General features: G+C 45.4%; 1 protein-coding gene across 11 annotated transcripts in view; it reads right to left on the bottom strand.

Annotated features, from left to right (window-relative positions):
* Apbb2 (amyloid beta precursor protein binding family B member 2) overlaps positions 1-18,429 on the bottom strand; it is a 268,672-nt gene extending 250,243 nt beyond the window's left edge. For all 11 annotated transcript variants that reach the window (XM_090343669.1, XM_090343667.1, XM_090343668.1 and 8 more), the window contains exon 1: positions 18,246-18,429. The gene's annotated coding sequence lies outside the window, so the exon portion shown is untranslated. The remainder of the gene's footprint in view (positions 1-18,245) is intronic.
* Between the last annotated feature and the right edge of the window lie 2,623 nt (positions 18,430-21,052).

Below are 21,052 nucleotides of genomic sequence, written 5' to 3'. Positions count from 1 at the left end.
ATAGTCTGAAGCCTCATACACAGATAGGAATCACCGTAGGAAAATGCTACTTTGAATTTTGTCTTTCCATTGAGACTATTTTAAGTATTCGTATCAAGCAACCACAGCACAGAAATGAGTAAAGTCAGAAATGACCTTCAATAAAAAGGACTGCCTGACTCAGGTATCAGTGGCTCATGCCTGTAATCCTAGCTATTCAGGAGGCTGAGTACTGAGGATTGAGGCTGCAAGCCAGCATGGACAGGAAAGTCTGTCAGACTATGCTCTCCAAATAATCACCAAAAAGCCAAAAGTGGAGCTGTGGCTCAGGTGGTAGAGCACTAGCCTATGTCCCAATTAGTCCTCCCCCTTTCAAAAACAAAAATAAAATTAAGTGGGACCGCAGTTAAAATTATGCATTTGTCATCACTACTCTGAAATGTGTGGCCCAAGAAATCCCAAGACCATCAGCCACCCTTCAACTCCAGGCTGGCACAGGATCCAGGAGCTGAGGTGGCCCTATTACTGGGAGGTACATTCCTGCACTGGTTTTCCTGTTCAATTACATCTGCTCAGGACACAGACTGATGTCACCAGATAACAACAAACCCAAAACATCTTGAAACTGATTGCTTAAAGATACAGGTGGTTTACCAGATTTAAAAACAAAAATGTTTTTAAACATTTTTTTTGCTCAACATGTTTGTATCTTTTTTTCAATTATTATTATTTTGCCTAATCAGCAATCTGTACATAGCTTTGTGCCAAAGTCTGGCTTATTTTAATACATCTTTCTTCTATTTAACGTATACTGGCTTGGGTTTTTTTCTTTTTCTTCTCCCAATAGTCATGTTCAGATGATGAAAGTATATAACCAAAGATGTAGCATTTCTTCAGGCCCACACATACCAGTAAATGCAAATGAGAATGTTCCATTGGGCTTCTGAACCTTTGAGTCCCACCAGCAAATACGAAAGTCATAATACCACTTAATGCCAGTATCTGTTGAGTACTTACTTTGGCTAGCCACTGGCCTACACACTTCAAATCAGTCTACTCATTTAATCTTCCCATAGCTTCTTTTTATTTTTAATTTTATTTTATTGTTGGGGTGAGGTAGAGAGAGGTTACAGTTAAGTAACCCCGTCATGTAGTGGGTACATTACTTTTGAACATTAATATCACTTCCCATGCTTTTATCCCACCTTCCCTCCCAGCACTCTCCTGTAGCCTTTTGTCTGTACTTAGAAGATGAAAACATAGAAGCTACAGAGACTTCAATGAAGTAGCTTAGGAAGCAGTAGGATCTGAATCCTGGTTCCATTGTTCTTACAACACTCCAATCACTGTCTCTTGGACAAGTGGTGTCACTAAGCTGACAAATGTTCAAGTATGCATTTTTTTCACATAAATAGGTGTGATTCAAATTTCTTCTGATAGTAGCTTCCAGAGCCCAGTGTCAAACCTGTGCAGTCACCTTATAACAGCCATCCTCTGTCCCTATAGGAGTTGTGAGAAAGTCTCTGTAAGCCAGGGAAGCAACCAGAAATTTCTATACAAGATTAATCAGTTATAACAGTAAACCAACTCAGTACTGGGGGCGGTGGGGAAAGAGGGAAAGAGGGAGAGGGAGAGACGGAGAGGGGGAAGGAGAGGGGGAAGGGGAGGGGGAAGGGGAGGGGGAGGGGGAGAGGGAGAGAGGGAGGGAGGGAGGGAGAGAGGGAGAGAGAGAGAGAGAGAGAGAGAGAGAGAGAGAGAGAGAGAGAGAGAGAGAGAGGGAGGGAGGGAGGGAGGGAGGGAGGGAGGGAGGGAGGAGAGAGAGAGAGAGAGAGAGAGAGAGAGAGAGAGAGAGAGAGAGAGAGAGAGAGAGAGAGAGCGCGCGCGCCATGCATACCCAGCTGGAGAATGAGTTGCAGGCTGATGCTCAGAGCCCAGATGCAGTCCTGATGGACAGAGGGGCAAAAGTGGACAGCAAACACTGAGGAAATCATGACTTTCCTCAGATTCCTGACTGTTGCAACTTGTTACAATCTAGTTTCCGAATTTGTGTTCCCCAATTGAACCTGTTAACACATTAGCAGTAACCCTCCTCCCCCCACCATGAGCTTAGCCCCAAACCCAGCGATCACCTGTCAACTGTTTCTATGAAACTGACCCTCCTGTGTACTGCATTTAAGTGGAATCACACTTTAGTGACTGACTTCACTCAAGCTTAGTAGTTCTCTTTAATTCCTAATTTGTATCCTTGAAAAGACAGTCCTGAATGCTCATCTTTCAGATGAAACAAATGAAAAAACAGGAATGATTCCTTCCAGCCTTCACTCACTGCTAAAAGGATAGAAAGCAAGGGTTAGGGATTGGCGCAAGTAGTAGAGCACTAGCCTAGCAAGTACAAGGCTCTGAGCTCAAACCTTCCTTCCTCCTCCTACCAAAGAAAGCACTAAGGAGTCTTAGAAAGAATGCCAACAAAATCATCCATAACCTCAAGGAACCACTATATTTCTGCATCTATCCACTCTCTCCTAATCTTCAGCTTTATTCTAACAGTTTACAATTACAGCAGGTGGTAGCATATCATCACACTCTTTAACACAGCCATCTATCAAAATGGCATATTACCAAGCATCTAAAAAATTAACTTTCAAGGTCAACCCCATGAAAGAAAAGCTGAATGCACCAAGCTTTCCTACTAAGTTAAACTGCCCTGCGTTTCAAAACTAGAAGGAAATGCTCTTAATAAGATGGCACAGGAGTCCTTAATGACTACAACAGAAGGAAGATAACACCTTCACAGATGGTCATATAGAAATAAATGGCAAAGCCAGCACTGGTGTCTCACACCAGTAATCCTAGATACTCAAAAGGCTGAGATCTGAGGATCTCAATTCAAAGCCAGCCCCCAGAAAACCAGAAGTGGTGCTGTTCAAGGGGGTAAGGAGGTAGCCTTGAGCTCAGGGACAGCGCCCAGGCCCAGAGTTAAAGTCCCATGACTGACAAAAAAAAAGGCAAGCAAAAATTTAAATTAACTCCATTTGTCTCTCTGTGGAAAAACAGCACAATACCTAACAAAAACCCTGTTTTCTTTATAGGAAATAAAGATAACATCCCAAATCAACATTCTTCCTGAGGGTTGTTTTTTTTTTTTAAGTATCATCGGTGTTTTCTTCCTTTTGTTATTGTTTTGCAATCTACAAGTTCAGAACCAGTGGGTTAGGAGATAAAAATTCAATGAAACTACATCTTAATGTTTCTTATTCTTGCAGCTTATAAAATAACAGCAGGATCTAGCCTTGATAAAAGAAAATGATTTAAACTGAAATAAAAGGCAAGTCAGCAGGAGGTGACTTTGATCAAGAGACAATGATACAAAAGTCCAAAGAATGCAAAACTTCCTCTATTTTCCAAGAAATAACCTCCAATCCTGGAGGGAAAAAAAGGAGAGACCTTTAAAAAAAAAAAAAAAAAAAAAAAAAAAAAGTTCTGGTGTTTTTATTTTTTTTTTTCTGCCAGTCCTGGGCTTGAGCTCAGGGCCTAAGCACTGTCCTTGGACTTTCTCAAGGCTAGAGCTCTAGCTCTTGAGCCTCAGCACCACTTCTGGCTTTTTTTTTAATATATATATGTGGTGCCAAGGAACCGAACCCGGGTCTTCGTGCATGCTAGGCAAACACTCTACCACTAGGCCAAACTCCCGGCCTGGAGAGACCTTTTTTTTAAAAAAGACACTAACCCAACTACTAAGTCTCATAAATAAGAGCAGTGGGTGTTAATTTGTGCACCATGGCTCATTCAAATCACTGAAATACATTTAACTTGAAGATAGGATGTTTTTCCCAGGGGATTTTAGGACAGAGATCCTGTCTCACTGGAATAGCATCCAACATAGTCTTTGTTCACACCACATTTCCTGCCTTTTTAGGCAACACACAAACACCATGAGATCATAACCTCTAGATTAGGGGGATCCAAAAGCACCAACCATCGCATATGCAAAGCCTCAGTTCTTAGAGCTAGAGGAATCCTCTGTGGTCTCCCCGCCTTACTCCTTTCTGGAGCTCCCCACCTGGTTTCCACCCGGTGAGTTGTTTCTACAGCTTTTTCCATCCTCTTCTCAGTAAATCCCACTTCAGCTTTCTGGAAATTGTCCCTAGCAGAAAGGATTAGCAACACAGTATGGGGCTTTCCTCACCAACCAGAGGACAGAACCAAATTCTGTTTTACTCCCTTTGCTATTCTTTTTGGCAGTACTGGACTTTAAACTCAAGGCCTCAAACTTTGAACTTAAGTACTCTGCTACTTGGGCTACATCTCCAGCCTTGTAGCCTTCAGTTTGCTTTTCAGATTAGGATGTCACCACTTTGCCACTTCTAACTATGCCTCCCAAGAGTAGCTGGGTTTACAGGTACACACCACAGCAGCTAGCACTCTCTCTTTAACCATTCTACCACTGCAAATTTTTTTGTTGTTTGCTTGTCAGGCTGATGCTGGGGGCAGGGGAGGTAGTCAAAACCACTTCCTATTACCACCTCCCTAGCCTTGGGCACCCTGATCCAGATGGGAGTCAGGATTCTATTGATTAACAGTTCCTCTTTTTCCACAACGGTAAGAGCCCTGCTGCAACCTGACTGGGCAAAACCTCTCTGATCACAACTAGGAAGTTGGCCCAGGAGCATACCCCAATAAACTTTCCTCTACTTGCCTTATTTCTCCCTGCATGCTCTTTTCTCACCTAAAACCTTATTGATTTTTGGTGCCAGATGGAACTCGGCCTTGTGCTCTCACTTGGCATTTTCATTCAAAGGTGGCACTCTACCACTTGAGCCACATCTCTACTTTCAACATTTTGTTGGTTAATTGGAAATAAGAATCTCATGAACTTTTGTCTAGGCTAGCCTTTGAACAGCTATCCTCAAATCTTAGCATCCTGTGTAGTCAGGATTACAGAAATGAGTTACTATCACCCAGCAAAAATATTCTTTTAAAAAAGTTCATTCCAGAATTCATTTCTTACAAATGAAATTGTTCATTTAGTTTACCTCTCATCACCATGTCTTACTTTGCTATTCCCACAAGACTCATAAAGATAACAGAGAATAAATATCTTCAAAAAGACAGACCTAGGCCGGGAGTTTGGCATAGTGGTAGAGTGCTTGCCTAGCATGCACAAAGACCGGGGTTCGATTCCCTGGTACCACATATATAGAAAAATGCCAGAAGTGGTGCTGAGGCTCAAGTGGTAGAACTCTACCTTGAGAAAGTCCAAGGACAGTGCTCAGGCCCTGAGCTCAGGCCCAGGACTGGCAAAAAAAAAAAAAAAAAAAGACAGACCCAAACCACCTGCTCATTTCAGGAAAGCCCCAAACTAAACATACCTTAAGTGGAAGTAAATCCAAAGTCATACTTTAAAGTGGTTATTAAAATTCCAAAACATCAAGGCTAAAGTGTGGTCCAGTGGTAGAGTTATGTGCGAAGCCCTGGGTTCAATCTCCTTCTTACCACCATGGTAAAAAATAAGATAAAATACAGTGAAAATAAATAAAATTCCAGTCAGAACATCAGCAAAACCACAATCTGGGTCATTTTTCTCAAACAGTTCCTATCCTTAGTAGGTCATTCGCTACTTCCAAAGTTTCTCTACCCCAAATACGATGGAATGAAGTAAAAAACCACTACTCCTGAAAGACCCACATGACATTTAAGTCTGGTCCTCCTTGCAAGCAGCATGTAAGCAAAGTTCTCTTGGGCTCTAAAAGCCATTCATCTTTGAACCCAATCACCAGGATCAATTGGGCACAAGACCTGAGGAAAACCAACATGAGAAACCAACATCCTGCTGCACTCTACAAAGATCAGAAAACCATGGATGGATGAAAAGAAGGTGGGAGTGGGGAGAGTGTTAGGCTATAATGTGTGAAACAATCTGTTAGCTATGACCTGGCAGGACCAGTGGGGCTTATTCTCTAAGATGTGCATTGAAAAACATGTTCAGAAGGTACTGTGCAAAATGGACTCATCCAATGAGTCCAATGAGAAAGAAGGGAATAGAACCCAGGGTTTCATGAATTCTACCACTAAGCAAACTCCTGGCCTATGTTTAGTTTTTTGAGGAACCTCCAAACTGCCTTCCAGTGTGGTTGTACTAGTTCACATTCCCACCAGCAAAGCAGTAGGGTTCTTCTTTCTCCATATCCCAGCCAGCATTTGTTATTGTCTTAATTTAGAATATTGGCTTTTGATTTGGGTAAGGTGGTATTTTAGAGTTGTTTTTATTTATATTTCCTTTATGACCATGGACCAGGCACTAAAGACTGTGACACTTTTATCTCCAGTTAATCACAAGAAAAGAGGAAGTGGGGCTGTGGCAGTAGCCTTGAGCTGAAGAGCTCAGGAACAACACACAGGCCCAGGGGTAGGGCAATAACCTAGAGCTGCAGAAATCAAGGACAGCGCCCAAGCCCAGAGTTTAAGCCCCATAAGCCACAAAAAAAAAAAAAAAAAAAAAAAAAAATACTGTTTCAAACTCCCTACCTTAACATGGAGATTCTCATATGGCCATACATTCCTTCTTGATACTTAGGATTCAGCCTCATCCACTAGTATGTGTGAAGCCTTGGGTTCAATTTCCCTCTCACAAATAGAGAGACCTTTGGAGGCCATGCTCATGCTTTGTTTGCTGGACTCAATGACATCTGCACTTCCTTTATCCACATTTCTGATGCATACTTGGGTCACATTGAGCCACTACATGGAAACTAAACAGGTTTGGGCCATTTCAGAAGCAATAATGTTCTTAAAATGAGCTTTCCCCTAGACCTTCCTGGAATTTGGAACCAAAACCACAAAGCTAACTACCTTGCAAACAGAGTCATACTGACCTCATCAACATAATTCTGTGAGCATATTTTGTCAAAACCAGGAATTTAACTCCCAAGAAGAGGTAGGGGAGGGAGTGTCAAAAATATTCTAAAGGGATATTTCTTCTTTCCTCCCACAATAAAGTTATTTTTATCTCCATACACATTCATCAACAAATGTATACTAAAGGATTTCTGAATCCTGACAACATAGAGATAAAGATGTGCAGGGCCAACCCTGAAGGTAACTGAGATACCCGAAAAGAAAGGAGAGGTGAGTGTAGTGTGAGGACAGCGAGGCACAATGCATGGGGCAGTAGGAACCCACAGTGGGAGCTAAAGAAGCTGTGCCACCACTTGGCCTTCCAAGTATGGTCCCCAGACCAGCTGGGGCAACATCACCCGAGAAAGCATTGCCATCCCGCCACACCACAAAGCTATGGAACCAGAACTTGTGAGGCTGGAGTTTGGCAGGGTATGCTTTCACAAGTCCTTGGGTGATTCTGAAGGTGACAGCATTTAGGGGCTTCTTGAAGGAGGACTTAAAATTAAACAACTCAGGATGGCCACGGGAGATGAGAACAAAGGAAAAACAAAAACAAAAACAAAAACCTGTATGAAGAACTGAAGCTGTGTTCAAGAAATGGACTGCAGAGCATTAGGGCCAAGGAGCTCACTCAAAGGCAACAAGAAATCCCTAAGGAAGGGGGACATCGAGGCCCAGACCAGCAGAAAATTTTCAAAGATTGCCTTGCATAGAGAAGACACTGCAAGAGGCTCCAGATGTGACCACAGACTCCCAGTGCAAGATGGCAGTGGTGAGGGAAGGGAAGTGGTAGCGGGCTGTCAAAAACATCAAGGCTCCCTGCAGGAGCTAGAGTCTCAGTGCTTTAAACACCTGCAAGATGCATGTAACCGACTCTGAGGAATGGACTGAGCAACCCTCCTATCCCTTCCTACAAGCCTTGTCAGATGAATTCCACCCCAAGAGTAGGTTCCAGTCTGGGTTGCACTGACAGCTTCTAGAAACAGCCTTCAGATTGTGCTACAATCCATACTTTAACTGTCCCCTTTGTCATAAAAGAAATGCAAATCAAAACAACGTTAAGATTCCATCTCACTCCAGTTAGAATGGCCAGGATCAGGAAAACTAATAACAACAGATGCTGGAGGGGATGTGGCCAGGAGGGATCACTACTACACTGTTGGTGGGAGTGCAAACTCGTTCAACCACTATGGAAAGCAGTATGGCAGTTCCTCAAAAGGCTAAACACTGAGCTTCCCTATGACCCAGCAATTCCACTACTTGGCATTTACCCAACCATCCAGAAACGAGGGCATACTAAATCCACTAGCACATCAATGTTCATTGCAGCATTATTCACCATAGCAAAGATATGGAACCAACCTAGATGTCCCTCAGTTGATGAATGGATCCACAAGATGTGGTATTTGTACACAATGGAATTCTATGCTGCTGTCAGAAAAAATGACATTGCCCCATTTGTTGGGAAATGGAAAGACTTAGAAAAAATCATATTAAGCGAAGTAAGCCAGACTCAAAGGAACTTAGGCTCAATGGTTTCCCTCATTCATCATAACTAGTGGAAACCTTGGGCTCTACTAGCAGAGATTTGCAATAGTGCAAAACCTTGATACATAAGGCCATATAGTATGAAGCTAATTGAATGGACCTCTAGGATATTGAAACAAAAGCCATATAATGAATGATTGCTGTCCTTAATGTGCTATGTTATCTCTCATCTCTTTTGCTGTTCCTTGGTTATCTCATATTGTCCCAATATCTCACTTTGTTATCTGATATACTGGATACATTTGTATTTGGTTACTTGAAATTGGACAGGGAAGGGGGGAAACCATGAAGGGGGGTAGAGGAGAGGGTAATGGGGACCAAGACATGTGAAAGGGTATCAATGTATGTGAATTAACTGTCCCCTTTGCTATACAGACTGACAGCCCAAAGCAGGCAGCGACCCTGGCCAACCCGGTTAATTTCCAGATGCAACATTTAGAACAGCACATGGTCACTGAGAAACCAAACTGAATGAATGGAGCTGGACAATTTAGTTCTTCTCATTCTGAAGAACAATGAACCATGTGTGAAGAAGATACTAAAACAACCAAACTTCTCAACCAAATTTCTCTCGTCTGTTCATCGTGTTCATGATCATGTCTGTTGATCATTCCAAATCCATTATGTTCTGAAAATTGAAGAGTAAATCTGATCTGCTAAAAGGCATCCACAGAAACATGTCTTTCTGTGGCTTGAGTATTTGCACAAGTGTAAAAGGACACAGGTCTAGGCCACAGAGATACTGCCATCAGATAGGACAAGTTTTTTTTTTTCTTTTTTGCCAGTCCTGGGCCTTGAACTCAGGGCCTGAGCACCTTCCATGGGCTTTCTCAAGGGCAGAGCTCTATTACTTGAGCCTCAGCACCACTTCCAGCTTTTTTCTATGTATGTGTAACCACGGAATTGAATCCAGGTCTTTGTGCACGCTAGGCAAGCACTCTACCACTAGGTCAAACGCCTGGCCCCTTCCCTTCTTTCGCGCGTGTGTGCGTGTGTGCGTGTGTGTGTGTGTGTGTGTGTGTGTGTGTGTGTGTGTGTGTGTGTGTGTGTGTGTGTGTGTAACTCTGCAGAGCCTCAAAGCAGAGGATGAAGATGTTTCAAATCCTAATATAAGTCTGTGTCATTGCTTTGATTTTTCAGAAATGATTCCTGGCAGGCAAATAATGTTTCAACCCAATTACAGAGTATTTTGGAAGTAGTAGGTGTGGAACTGGGTGGGTGGAGCTGGTGGGTAGAGAGACAAGTTTCAAGTGGCAACACCACCTGCCATTCCATCCTGAATTTCATAGAGGAGGAAGCTGTGACAATCAGGAAGTAATTCAACATCTCCCCTGACCTTCTTCCCGTTTTCTCACTACTCCCAAAATAGATGGAACTAGGGAAAAACATAAAAATAATTCTCTTTCTTTTAGGGGGAGACTCAGGCACGGTATAACTGGGTTCCTGGGGGGAAAGGGATGAAAAGCAAAAGTACTGAAAGCCCTAGAATCGAGGGACAGAAACTACGGGGTGGGGTGGGGGAGTATATGTGTGTGTACATATATGTATACACATACAGAGAGAGAGAGAGAGAGGAACAAGAACTAAAGAAACTCAATTAACAATGGCCAGTTTCTTACACCCAAGCACACTGAGAGGTGCTTCCACAGGCTTGGCTGCCCAAAAAAATCCAAACTTAAGTCATTTTGATCAAAAGTAAAGGTTTTCTTTAATAATAATGATGAAGGCTCTGCTTCTATCCAAGTCCTTATATATATGAAATCCTTTTCAAAACCATATTATATAAACATCATTAATCTTCCAATTTGTAGATTAAAAACTTAGGCACCATGCAACTTCATTGTCTAAATAGAATTCTATGGTCTGTGGTCAGGTAGCTACTAATTGCAGAGCAGATCCTAAGAGCCTTAACCACCAAACAAACCCCTCTATCTCTCTCTGGGGCGAGCCTGTGCCTGTACTGTGGGATGGTCAGAAGCAACCTTTGACTCTGCTAGAAGATGTCAATAATCCTCCCTTAACAGTCAGGATAAAATAGCTACAGACATATAAAGTGTTCCCTCAGGGGCAAAACTGCTGCCTTTGAAAACTGATGTTAAAGAGATTTGAAATGCTAACTACCTAATTCCATGGAAAGGACATGTCCTAAGTGTGAGAAGAAGAAACAGGCTACAGGGCTGTCTTGTGGCTCAAGTAGTAGAGACTTTGCCTAACTGTGGTAGGTAGACTCTGGGCTCAGTCCTCTATACTGAGTGGAAAGAAGGGAGCAAAAATGAAACCAGAGCCAAAAAACAGGCTACAAGAGTAAAGCAGGAAACCGGGCAAGGTGGCTTTCGCCTGTAATCCTAGCTACTCAGGAGGCTGAGATCTGAGGATCAAGGTTCAAAGCCAGCCCAAGCAGAAAAGAATCTGAGACTCTTATCTCCAATTAATCTCTAGAAAACAGGAAGTAGGGCTTGGCTCAAGGATAGGGCAGTAGCCTTGAGATGAAGAGCTCAGGGACAGCGTCCAGGCCCAGAGTTCAAGCCCCAAGACCCACAAAAAAAAAAAAAAAAAAAAGAGTCAAGCAGGGATGGAGACAAAAGCAGCTCAAGCAGCTCTGCAGGAGAAATTTGCTTAGCTCCTATTCTATAAGGTTAAATGTATGGAATAGAAGTCTCTTCCCTCTCCTCCATGCCCACAAAACCTCACATGTGTTTCCACTGAAGCTTCTGTCACCAATGCTCTGTCTTCCAAAATTTGGCATAGTGCCTGGCACATGTACTCAAAAGACATTTGTGGCACAAAGGAATGAACACAGAAAGCTAAGATTTCTAGGTGTCACTAAATGAAAATCTCCTTTCACTAATGACCTGAAAATGAGGACAACTTGAAGAATCTGAAGCTAAATCAGTGCTTCCCAAGGCAGCTAGGCCCTTAGTCAGTTTGCATCATGCCTCAGTTATGTCCACATCCTTAATTGTACTACTTCACCTAGGAAAAAATTCAAGAAACCTCATACTGAGGAAATTCACACCCCACTTCCACCCCACAAACAGTACTATCCAGCAAATTGAGATACTCAGGGTGGCAGCTCAAGTAACACTTGTCAGTACAAAAGTCTGCTAGAGAGACTGGGAACAGTGGCTTACCACTATAACCCAATTTAAAAAGCAGGAGTAATTTGGATGATCACAATTCTAGGTCATAATTTGCAACACCCCCTTCCCATCCAACAGTGTACCTATTATCTCAACTATAACAGTGAGCATAAAATAGGAGGATTCTAGTCTTGGCATTGGCCTGGGAAGAAAAATGAGACCCTATCTCAAAATAACCAGTACAAATAAAAGGACTTGAAGTTCCTACCAAGTAGCACATGGCCCTGAGTTCAAACCCCACTATCTCTAAAAAATAAAAAAAAATAATAATAACAGCAACATTCACAAAACAATATGTTAGAATGAACTTTACAACCTTGGATGGGATGGGAAGAAGGAAAGTGGGAGAAAAACATGGGAAGGGGCAACTATGTTTGATATGATTAGCACAGACTCTTGAAGTATTACCAATAAGTGAAACTAGGGTGAAAAACCCATGAGCAAATCATTCTTAGACTTCCTCTAGCATTCTAGGCTCACCCTAGAAGGCTGACTTTGTAAAATTCAGACCCTCAGACAGAGCAGGCTCTCACATAATTCTTGGTTCTGCAGCCTTGACTTCAATATCAATTCCTAGAATCACCAAGTCTGAATTGCTAAAGCATGTTGTCTTGGCAGAAAGAGGATGGTGAGAAACAAATGCCAAGTTACATCCATCTCCAGGCCTGCCTGCTGAAATTCTCATTTCAGCTACTCAAATGCCCTTTCTGTTCTTGCAAGACCCTCATCTTTCATCTTGGCATCTGCCTTGTCATTCCTAGGCTATAATTCAAAAATGCTCACTAGTTCCCAGGGCATTTTCAAAATTAGCTCTTTCACAGCTTCTGGGACCCTGGGTGCTTCTACATTCCTAGAAGGCCTAGGGCCCAGCAGCCCTCAAGCTCATACTTTGGCCTGGCCTCCACTGCTAACTCAATCCCAAAGGCAGGGTGCTCTGCATTTCGGGCCCAGATTCCCAGACTTACCAATTTCATGGACCATTAAGCTGCCAAATGAAAATATTCCTGTCACTTCATAAAAGAATCTTACCCAAAACTCAAAAAGGCATAATCTAAGAGAAAAGGACCTATCTTCTCATTTGAACGCCAATGAAAAATTGACTATATTGTCATCTTAGCACTGTAGTTAAGGACAGGGAAAATCTCTCCATCAGATAACAGCCCTCCAGACTACTAGCACTGTGCTTTCCATATAGCAGACACTTAATTTAGTGAGATCTGGTGTCCAGGATAGCAACTTTGAAAATGTCACATCCTATACCAGCACACAATGCCACAACTTTGTCATCAATGGCAACCTTTCTCTCCAGAGCTCTGCAGATCATTCCAGTTCATTCCTCTAGCACGCACACTTCTAGCACATTTCCAAAACTGCATTTCTTTTAGTCAACTAAAAATAACAAAGCCACACTTCCTCCCACTCAAGCATTCCTGAAGCATACTTGCCAATAAGTACAGCTATCCTTCAGAAACTCCAGGTACTGCCCAGGAGACAAAATTCTGCAACATTTCCACAAGAAGCAAAGGACAGAATGGTTAAATTTATTTTTATAGCCATTGTCAAGTCATTAACAAAGAATAAATAAAACTTTTCATGCATACCTCCATAACTACTTGGTCCCCCCCACCCCGGCCCCCCGTGGCCATTCTCCCTTCTTCTGTCTCTATGAATCTGTATTATATACCAATAAATCTACAGTGGGACTTTTTTCCTAATTATGAAAGTAATCCACATGGTAGAAGACTAGAGAAGATGCAAAAATTATGGAGTAAGATAATGCAGAAAGAGTCTCTAAGAATTCTATATCCAAAGGTTCCAAAGTCTTTAAACTGTGCCCGACTCCCTACTTTGGAGCCAGTCAGCCAATAGGAATGACCTGATCCCCACCCCCACCCCCATGCCCTTCCTCTTGAGCTGTAGTGTTTGGAGTTACTGCAGTTATTGCTGATGGAAATTCAGGAACCTTGGTACCAGGTAAGCACTAGAATCACTGTGTACTTATTGTTAATTACATAAATGGTAGAACAACTCTGGCTACTGCCTCACTTAAATATCAATGATGCTTTGTTTTGGGGGCAACCTGAAAGCAATATGTAATCAAAACCCCGAATGGTATTGGGTTCCTTTGCTCTTCACACCATCATCACAGTTTGCCCACCATCATCACAGTTTGCCCACCACCATCACAGTTTGCCAGGAGTGGGTGGGAGAGCTCATAGTCCTGATAATGACAGGCAGATACTTCGGGTACCCATTACTCCTGATACTGTAGCTGCCCACCGGGCCACCTATCCAGTCCAGCCAAAATGTTGGCCTTAAGCAACAACAATAATCACATCTCCGAAACCAATGGCCATACTTCTAATCAAGGGTAGAGGATCAAGAATAGAACATGGGAAATGCCTGCTTACATTTTACCAAGTGTAGGCCCAATAACCAAGGCATAAGATGCCCTTCTTTATAACCCAGCGAACTTTCTTAGCTTATTATGAGTCCAAAACAGAAACTCTCTCCTTTAGATGATGCTATAAAATGTCAAATGACTAATACATTCTACCCAAATCTAATCACTACCTTATTTCCTACCTAGGCTGGCAGGACCCCATAGAATTCACTTTGTGACAAGTTTTATTTGCTTTTCTGTTTGTTTGTTTTTCCAGTCATGGGGCTTGATCTCAAGACCTGGGCACTGTCTCTGGGCTTCTTTTGCTCAAGGCCAGCACTCTATCACATGAGCCACAGCATCACTTCTGGCTTTTTTAGTTTATGTGGTACTGAGGAATCGAACCCAGGGCTAGGCAAGCCACAAGTTTTATAGTAAATGAAAACTCAAAAGGAGGGAGGACAGAAAGAATAATGTACAACATTGAGTCTAGAGTCAGAGAAACAGAATCAGCCTCGCTCCCTGCTTCACAGCCCTCTCTCCCTCAATGGCTGCATCACAAGGACCAGGACAAGAAGGATGCAATAAACACTCAGAGGCTACATTGTGCTGAACTTCTCTCATTGTACAGATGGGGAAACTGAGGCCCTGGAGTTCTCCCAGGTTGTAACTGTGAATTAAACAGACCCAGGAGGTAATTCTTTCGTGCCCCTGGCTGGTGGTCTTTCCACCAAAACCCAGGCCATTGTTAGAGTCTATCACTCTGCCTAATAAGCCATTTCTGCCAGAAGACACGCCATCACCACATATCAGCATTGCAGAATATGCACTAATAACACTGTAATATTAAAATGGGTAATCTGAGTTACATTTAATTTACATTTAATTTTATTTGCTAGTACTACAACATTGCTGGAACACAAAAGGTTTGAGAACACAAAGGGAACCCAAAATGGTTTGAGAATAGGATAGAAGCATCTTAAAAGCATTCCAATCATTCTGAAGACATGCTGTTCCAATCAAATCTAATCCTAAATTACAAATCAAAGATGTTTTACAAGAGAATACTTGGTGAATAATAATGGAATTGGAAATTTTCTCCTATAAGATAAAGCTTTAAAGTGAAAAATCGCTGTGGAATGAAGATTGCCCACCCCTGGGAGTTATAAAATTTCTTGAGGAACTGATATGCATGTAAAAATATTAACAACAAAACATTTTATATGTTAAGAATTTAGTATCAGCCAGGTACCAGTGGTTCACGCCTATAATCCTATCTACTCAGGAAGCTGAGATCTGAGAGCCAGCCTAGCAAACAATCAGCAAAAAATCAGAGGTAGAATGCCAAGCAGGAGCAGAAAAGCCAGCAAGAGTTCAAGGTGTTAGCTGGGCGAGTATCACGATTCAAAGCCAGCCCAGGCACTAAAAAGTCCAAGTGGCTCTTATCTACAGTTAATCACCAGAAAATGGGAAGTGGCTCTGTGGCTCAAGGGGTAGGGCCATAGGTAGTCTTGAACTGAAGAGCTCAGGGACAGTACCCAGGCCCAGAGTTCAAGTCACATACACACACACACACAAAAGAGTTTCAAGGCCCTGAGTTCAAGCCAAATCAGTCTTGACATATAATGACCATTGAACAAATTCTAGTTTTCTTAAGCCAGGGAAGGAAAGTAAGTATCATCCACATAACTAATAATAATTTCCTAAGATCTAATTGAAGGTATTATATCACAAGAGTACTATCCATTTTAAAACCATAAGTAAAAAGTGTCTATACATACAAGATTCCAATTTTCCTAAAATATTAAAAGTTTAGATTATCAGTAATCAGGGTAGTTAACATAGCATTTATCCTTCTTCCCTTCTTTCTTTTTTTTTTATTTTGAACCATGATCCTCAGATCTCAGCCTCCAGAGTAACTAGAATTACAGGTGGGAGCCACCAGGCCTGGCTTTTTTTTTTGGGGGGGGGGAGTCATGGGCCTGCGTGATGTCCCTAAGCACTTCAGCTCAAGGCTACCACCCTACCCCTTGAGCCACAGTGCTGCTTCCAGTTTTCTGGTGGTTAACTGGAGATAACAGTCTCACAAACTTTAGCACCCAGGCTGGCTTTGAACTGTGATCCTCAGACCTCAGCCTCCTGAGTAGCTAGGATTACAGGCATGAGTGAACCACCGTGCCCTGCTAACATAACATTTTTCTAATACCATTGCAAGGCTTCCAAGAATTCTTACTATAACCAGTTTGTAATCAATGGTTGCTTGTTGCTTTCTAAAGGCAAAAAAAAAAAAGTTTAAAAACATCAAAAAGGTGAAACATTACATAAAATGTAAGAGTTTTTAAGTATTATACATTTGCATATGTGATTTCTTGCCATATTTACTGGCCTTTTCCCAAATAACATTGCAGCCAGCCATAACACCAGCTAAGTACAAAAGGCTGTTATATTTTATCACCTCAACTTTCTCAACTACCACTTTATAAGGTTTTTCTGACTCCTCAGAGGTGAATTATTTAAAGTATCCATTTGAAGAAGAAATAAAAGTGTAAAGCATAGAGTTTTCTCTGGAAATGTGTTTCAACCTGAGTCCTTTTACAAAGGCTCTGGAGTACACAATTTATGAGGAGTTTTCAGAATCATCTAGTAATCTAGTACATCAATAACAACTGGCCTGTAACAGAAATCTTACACCTGTGATGCTCCATAGCCACACACACACACACACACACACACACACACTCACACACACTCACACGGTCCTATTGTGCATTCTTGCCACCTGTGTTCTCTGTGCCAGTAAGGTCCCTTTCAGTCAAATGCTAACCTTTCAAAAGAACGCCTTTTCCAGAATCCACAAGTACTGATAAACTGTTGAACAAATTCTGCTTTCACTCAACAACTTGAAAACAAGGCAACACCAGCTGCCTAAGTTCATCCAGAACTCCTCCTTCCAGGGTTCTGTTTCAGGAGTTCTTAAAGGCCAACCACACAAATTTAGATACCATAGCCATTTGAGAACAAGATTTGTAATTCAAATGCATGACAAGAGAAATAAGGAGAAAAAGATATAAATACAAATTCAGATGTCACTGTTAAAACAAAAGAGAGAGAGAAACAAATGACCAAATAATGCCAGACTCCGTCCCAAAGTTTCCGTCTTGAAATTCAAAAGTCACTGCTGATATCATTTTATGAGAATTCTTGTCCCTTAAGTCATCAGGCACAATGTAAAAACCAAGGGTTGAGAACTTTAAAAAAAAAAACAAAACTGTCCCCTCTAAGAGTCCAGGTCTCGGTCTCTCACAATGACTTTATTTTCTCAATTTCGGCTCTCCCTCCAACCGCTCCAATCCCGTCAAAAGAAACAGGGAAAAAAAAAAAAAAAAGACTGTGACCCGTCGTGGCTCTAAAACTGTGCAAAACTGGTCTCCAAAACGGTCCCAACTCTCATTCTGAAGTCTCCACCTATCTTTCATTCACGTCCCTTGGCCCTTGGCCCCCTGACCTCTAGCTTCTAGACTTCTTCCCCACGTTGAGAACACCTCTCATTGTCTGGGGGACTCCGCATCCCTTCCTCCGTCCAGGTCTCTTTTTGTCGTACAAATGTCATCGCTGGCGTTCCACCCTCCATTCGATCGGGAGGGCTGCAGAAGGGCTTTGGGGACCCAATGGCCAGCTTCCCTAGTTCGGGGCCCTTGGCACAGCCATTTTCTTATGAAATCACTATGTGCCTTCGAGGGAGAAATGAACTTTTCCCCCGCTCCCTCTCCAGGCAGCTGCTCTGCGCCCCGGGAGGAGCGAGCGCGGCGCTCAGGTCCCCGGCAGGCGCGCGCTGCCTCCAGGAGGCAGAGGCCGGTGCCAGGGTAAGGGGGTGTGCGCGCTCCGCCGCCCGCGCCGCCCTCGCCGGTCCCCCGCGGTCCCCACCCGGACGCAGCGCTCCGACCCTGCGCCCTCACCCCAGGCCCCGCCGAGCCCGGGCTACGGAGGGAACGCGGGCGCGGGGAGGCGGGAGGGATGCCAGCCCAGGAGGGAGCCCGCAGTCGCTGGCCCTGCAGCGCGGGGCGCACGGGCTCCGCAGCGGGTGCCGGCTGCAGATGCGGCCGCAGCTGCTGCAGCTGGGGCTGCGGCTGGGCGGCGGCGGCCACGGCGTAGCCCTGGGGCCGAGAGAAGAGGAGCAGCCGCGGGCGACACGCGCAGCCACTCGCTGTCCGCCGCTACCCCCCTGCCCGGATCTCTCCCAGCCTTCCCGGGGCGACTCCCGAGTCCCGGGCAAAGGCCGGGAGGAAAGCGGGACTCACCAGGGGCGCGCGCGGCGCTCGCCTCAGCTCGGCTCCAGCGTCGCCCTCCTCCGAGCGCCCGAATCGGCCGCGGGAGCCGCTCACCAGCTTCCTACTTGAGAGCGGCCGGGGTTCCGGGACTGAGCATGCCCAGTGCGGCCCGGAGAGCCCCGCGCAAGCAGGCGGCGCCAGCGAGATTCCACTTCTCCAGGCTTTGGAGGCGGCTGCGCCAAGGAGAGGCTGGGGAGGCCCGGCCGCGCCGGGGCCGAGCCGAGAAAGGCGGGGCCGGGGGCGGGCGCCGGGGCGGAAGGGGGTGGGCCGCGCTCCCAGGGCGACCCCTGCAGGCCGAGGCTGCGGCGGCCGCGCTCCCGGCGGCTCCGGGGAAGAGCGCCGGCCGGCCCGGGGGCCAGGGAAGACCCAGAAACCCCGGAGAGCGCGGTGCGGCCTGGTGACCCTGTGCTCCAAAAGGCAGTTGGGTAAGAGGACTGCAGGCTTGCTTTTTTTCTCCCTCACGTGGGTGTCTCTTTTGCATGGGAAAGTGTCCCCAGATTGAGTGATCAGAGTTGCCCACCACCATCTAAGCATAAAATTAGTAGGTAGGACCTTCTTCTAGTGCCTCGTTAGGCCCATCCCCAGATTCCCTACACACATACACAATTCCTCCTCCAGGGGAGAACTACATCGGATATAAATGAACAAACAAATAAATAAAGGCATAGTAACTGGGTGCAGGTGGCTCATGCCTGTAATCCTAGCCGAGACTGAGATATGAGGATCGTGGTTCGAAGCCAGCCGGGGCAATAAAGTCCCTAAGACTCTTATCTCCAATAAACTACTGGAAAAAAGCCAGATGTGATGCTGTGGCTAAAGTGGACCAGCAAAATAATAAGTAAATACATTTAAAGAAAACAATAATTTCCTTTCTACTCCCTTGATTCCTAATAAGTCCATTTGCAGATAGGCAGGTAAAGCCCTCATGGAAATAGATACTTGGTAGCTGGTAAACAGTGCTGTACCTCAAGCCCTGCAAAAGACCATTTCCAAAGCATCTTCAGGTTGTTCTTCTGCCACCGCAGGGACTGGACCCTGGGTCAGACTCACTCTGAAGACTTGCTGGGTTCTCCTGACCCCTTGCTCTCGGAGAGTGCCACGGGGTAGGCGTGTGGTGGGGCCTGCACCTGTGTACATACAAGTTCACTAGTGATAGCTGATGGGCTGAGGGCTATGCCTTCAGTACTCCAGAGAGAGAGAGAAGAGACAGAGGAGAACTCTACCTGCCATCTCCTGACAGTATTTTCATTGTAACTCTAAGGTGACAGCATCCTCTCCAAACCTTCAGAAATGCACTCCACTTTCCTTCAATAAGGATTCCGCTAGTCCTTTTCCCATGCTTTCTGAAGTGCCATGTGTTTTCATCACTTCATTGCCCCCCCCCCAAGCTATTGAGTCACAAGGTCACTATTAGTCCTGGGCAGAAGTGAGTTAAAAGCCCCTGGGCTCCGGGCCAGCAGTCTGGCTTAGTGGTAGAGTGCTTGCCTAGCATGCACGAAGCCCTGGGTTCAAGTCCTCAGTACCACCTACGTAGAAAAGCCAGGAGAGGTGCTGAGGCTCAAGTGGTGGAGCGCTAGTCTTGAGAAAGCCCACGGACAGTGCTCAGGCCCTGAGTTCAAGCCCCTGAGCTCTGCCCTCCTGGTGTTCGCGGTCCCACAGTCACTGCAAACATCCTTCCGTACAAGGAAGGCGGTACACGCGCGGACGGCCAAGGGGCAGGGCTGTTAGGGAAACATGCGCGGACAAAGCCGCTGGGTCCGAGGCCCAGGGAGGAGGAAATCGCCCCCCCCCCCGCTGCGCCCGCCCGGCAGTAGCAGCAGCCATCCACTGGCTTCCAGATCCGTCTTCTCCCGCCGCCCTCCAGTCCCTCGGACTCCGGAGACCTCAGGAGCGCCGCCCTGCCATCCCTTTTCTCAGGGGGTCCGGGGAAGATGAGCACAACCTCCCCTCCCGGACCCGGAGGAAAACCCGCGGTGGAGTCTGCGGCGGGCGGGGCGGGGCGGGGCGGGGCGGGGTTGGGGGGGCTGCGCGCAGGCGCAGTGGCCGCCAGGTTGGACCGAGGGGGCGCTCAGCTCCACACCTGATGCAATCTGCCCGCCGGAAGCTGCCCGGCGTCCGGGCTCACCGGGGAAACGTCTGCGCCCCCGCCTGGGTTCCCGGACTCCCTGACTCGCGGATGTGTCCTCGTCCCAGCCGTTTCCCGGGGACCCTCGAAGTCACCTCCCGAGCCGGTCCTTAGATGCCCAGGGTAGTGACGTCGGAAAGGCCGCGAGGTGGGCTGCGGCTGCCGAGGAAATGGCCGGAATGCTTCGGGGAGGCCGGGCGGGGACGGCAGGGCAGCTCCAGCCGCCGGGCTTCCTCCTCTGTCCAGCCAGGCACAGCACCCGGACAGCCACCGGTTCAAGGCCGGGGGCGGCGGGGGCGGGGGGGGGGGAGATCTCCCTGATTTCCTGTCTGTCTTGCTAAATACGGAATAAGTTAGACCAGCAGCATAATGCCTTGCACCGTGCATTCGTTTTTTGTTGTTGTTGGGTTTTTTTCTTTTTTTTTTTTTTTGCAGGGCCTGAGCACTGTCCTTGCACTTTCTCAAGGCTAGAGCTCTACCACTTGAGCCACAGCACCACTTCTGGCTTTTTCTATGTATGTGGTACCAAGAATCGAACCTCCAGTCTTCGTGCATGCTAGGCGAGCACTCCACCACTAGGCCAAACTCCCGGCCCCCGTGCATTCATTTTTATAAATAAATAATTGCTGTCTCTATACCTCATCATTAGCTT

Source organism: Megascapheus bottae, chromosome 13 (genome assembly GCF_031878675.1).
Source record: "Megascapheus bottae isolate mThoBot1 chromosome 13, mThoBot2.hap1, whole genome shotgun sequence".
In the NCBI taxonomy this organism is placed as follows: Eukaryota; Metazoa; Chordata; class Mammalia; order Rodentia; family Geomyidae; genus Megascapheus; species Megascapheus bottae.
Note: the sequence above shows the minus strand (reverse complement) of the source record. Positions and strands in the feature narration are given on the sequence as shown.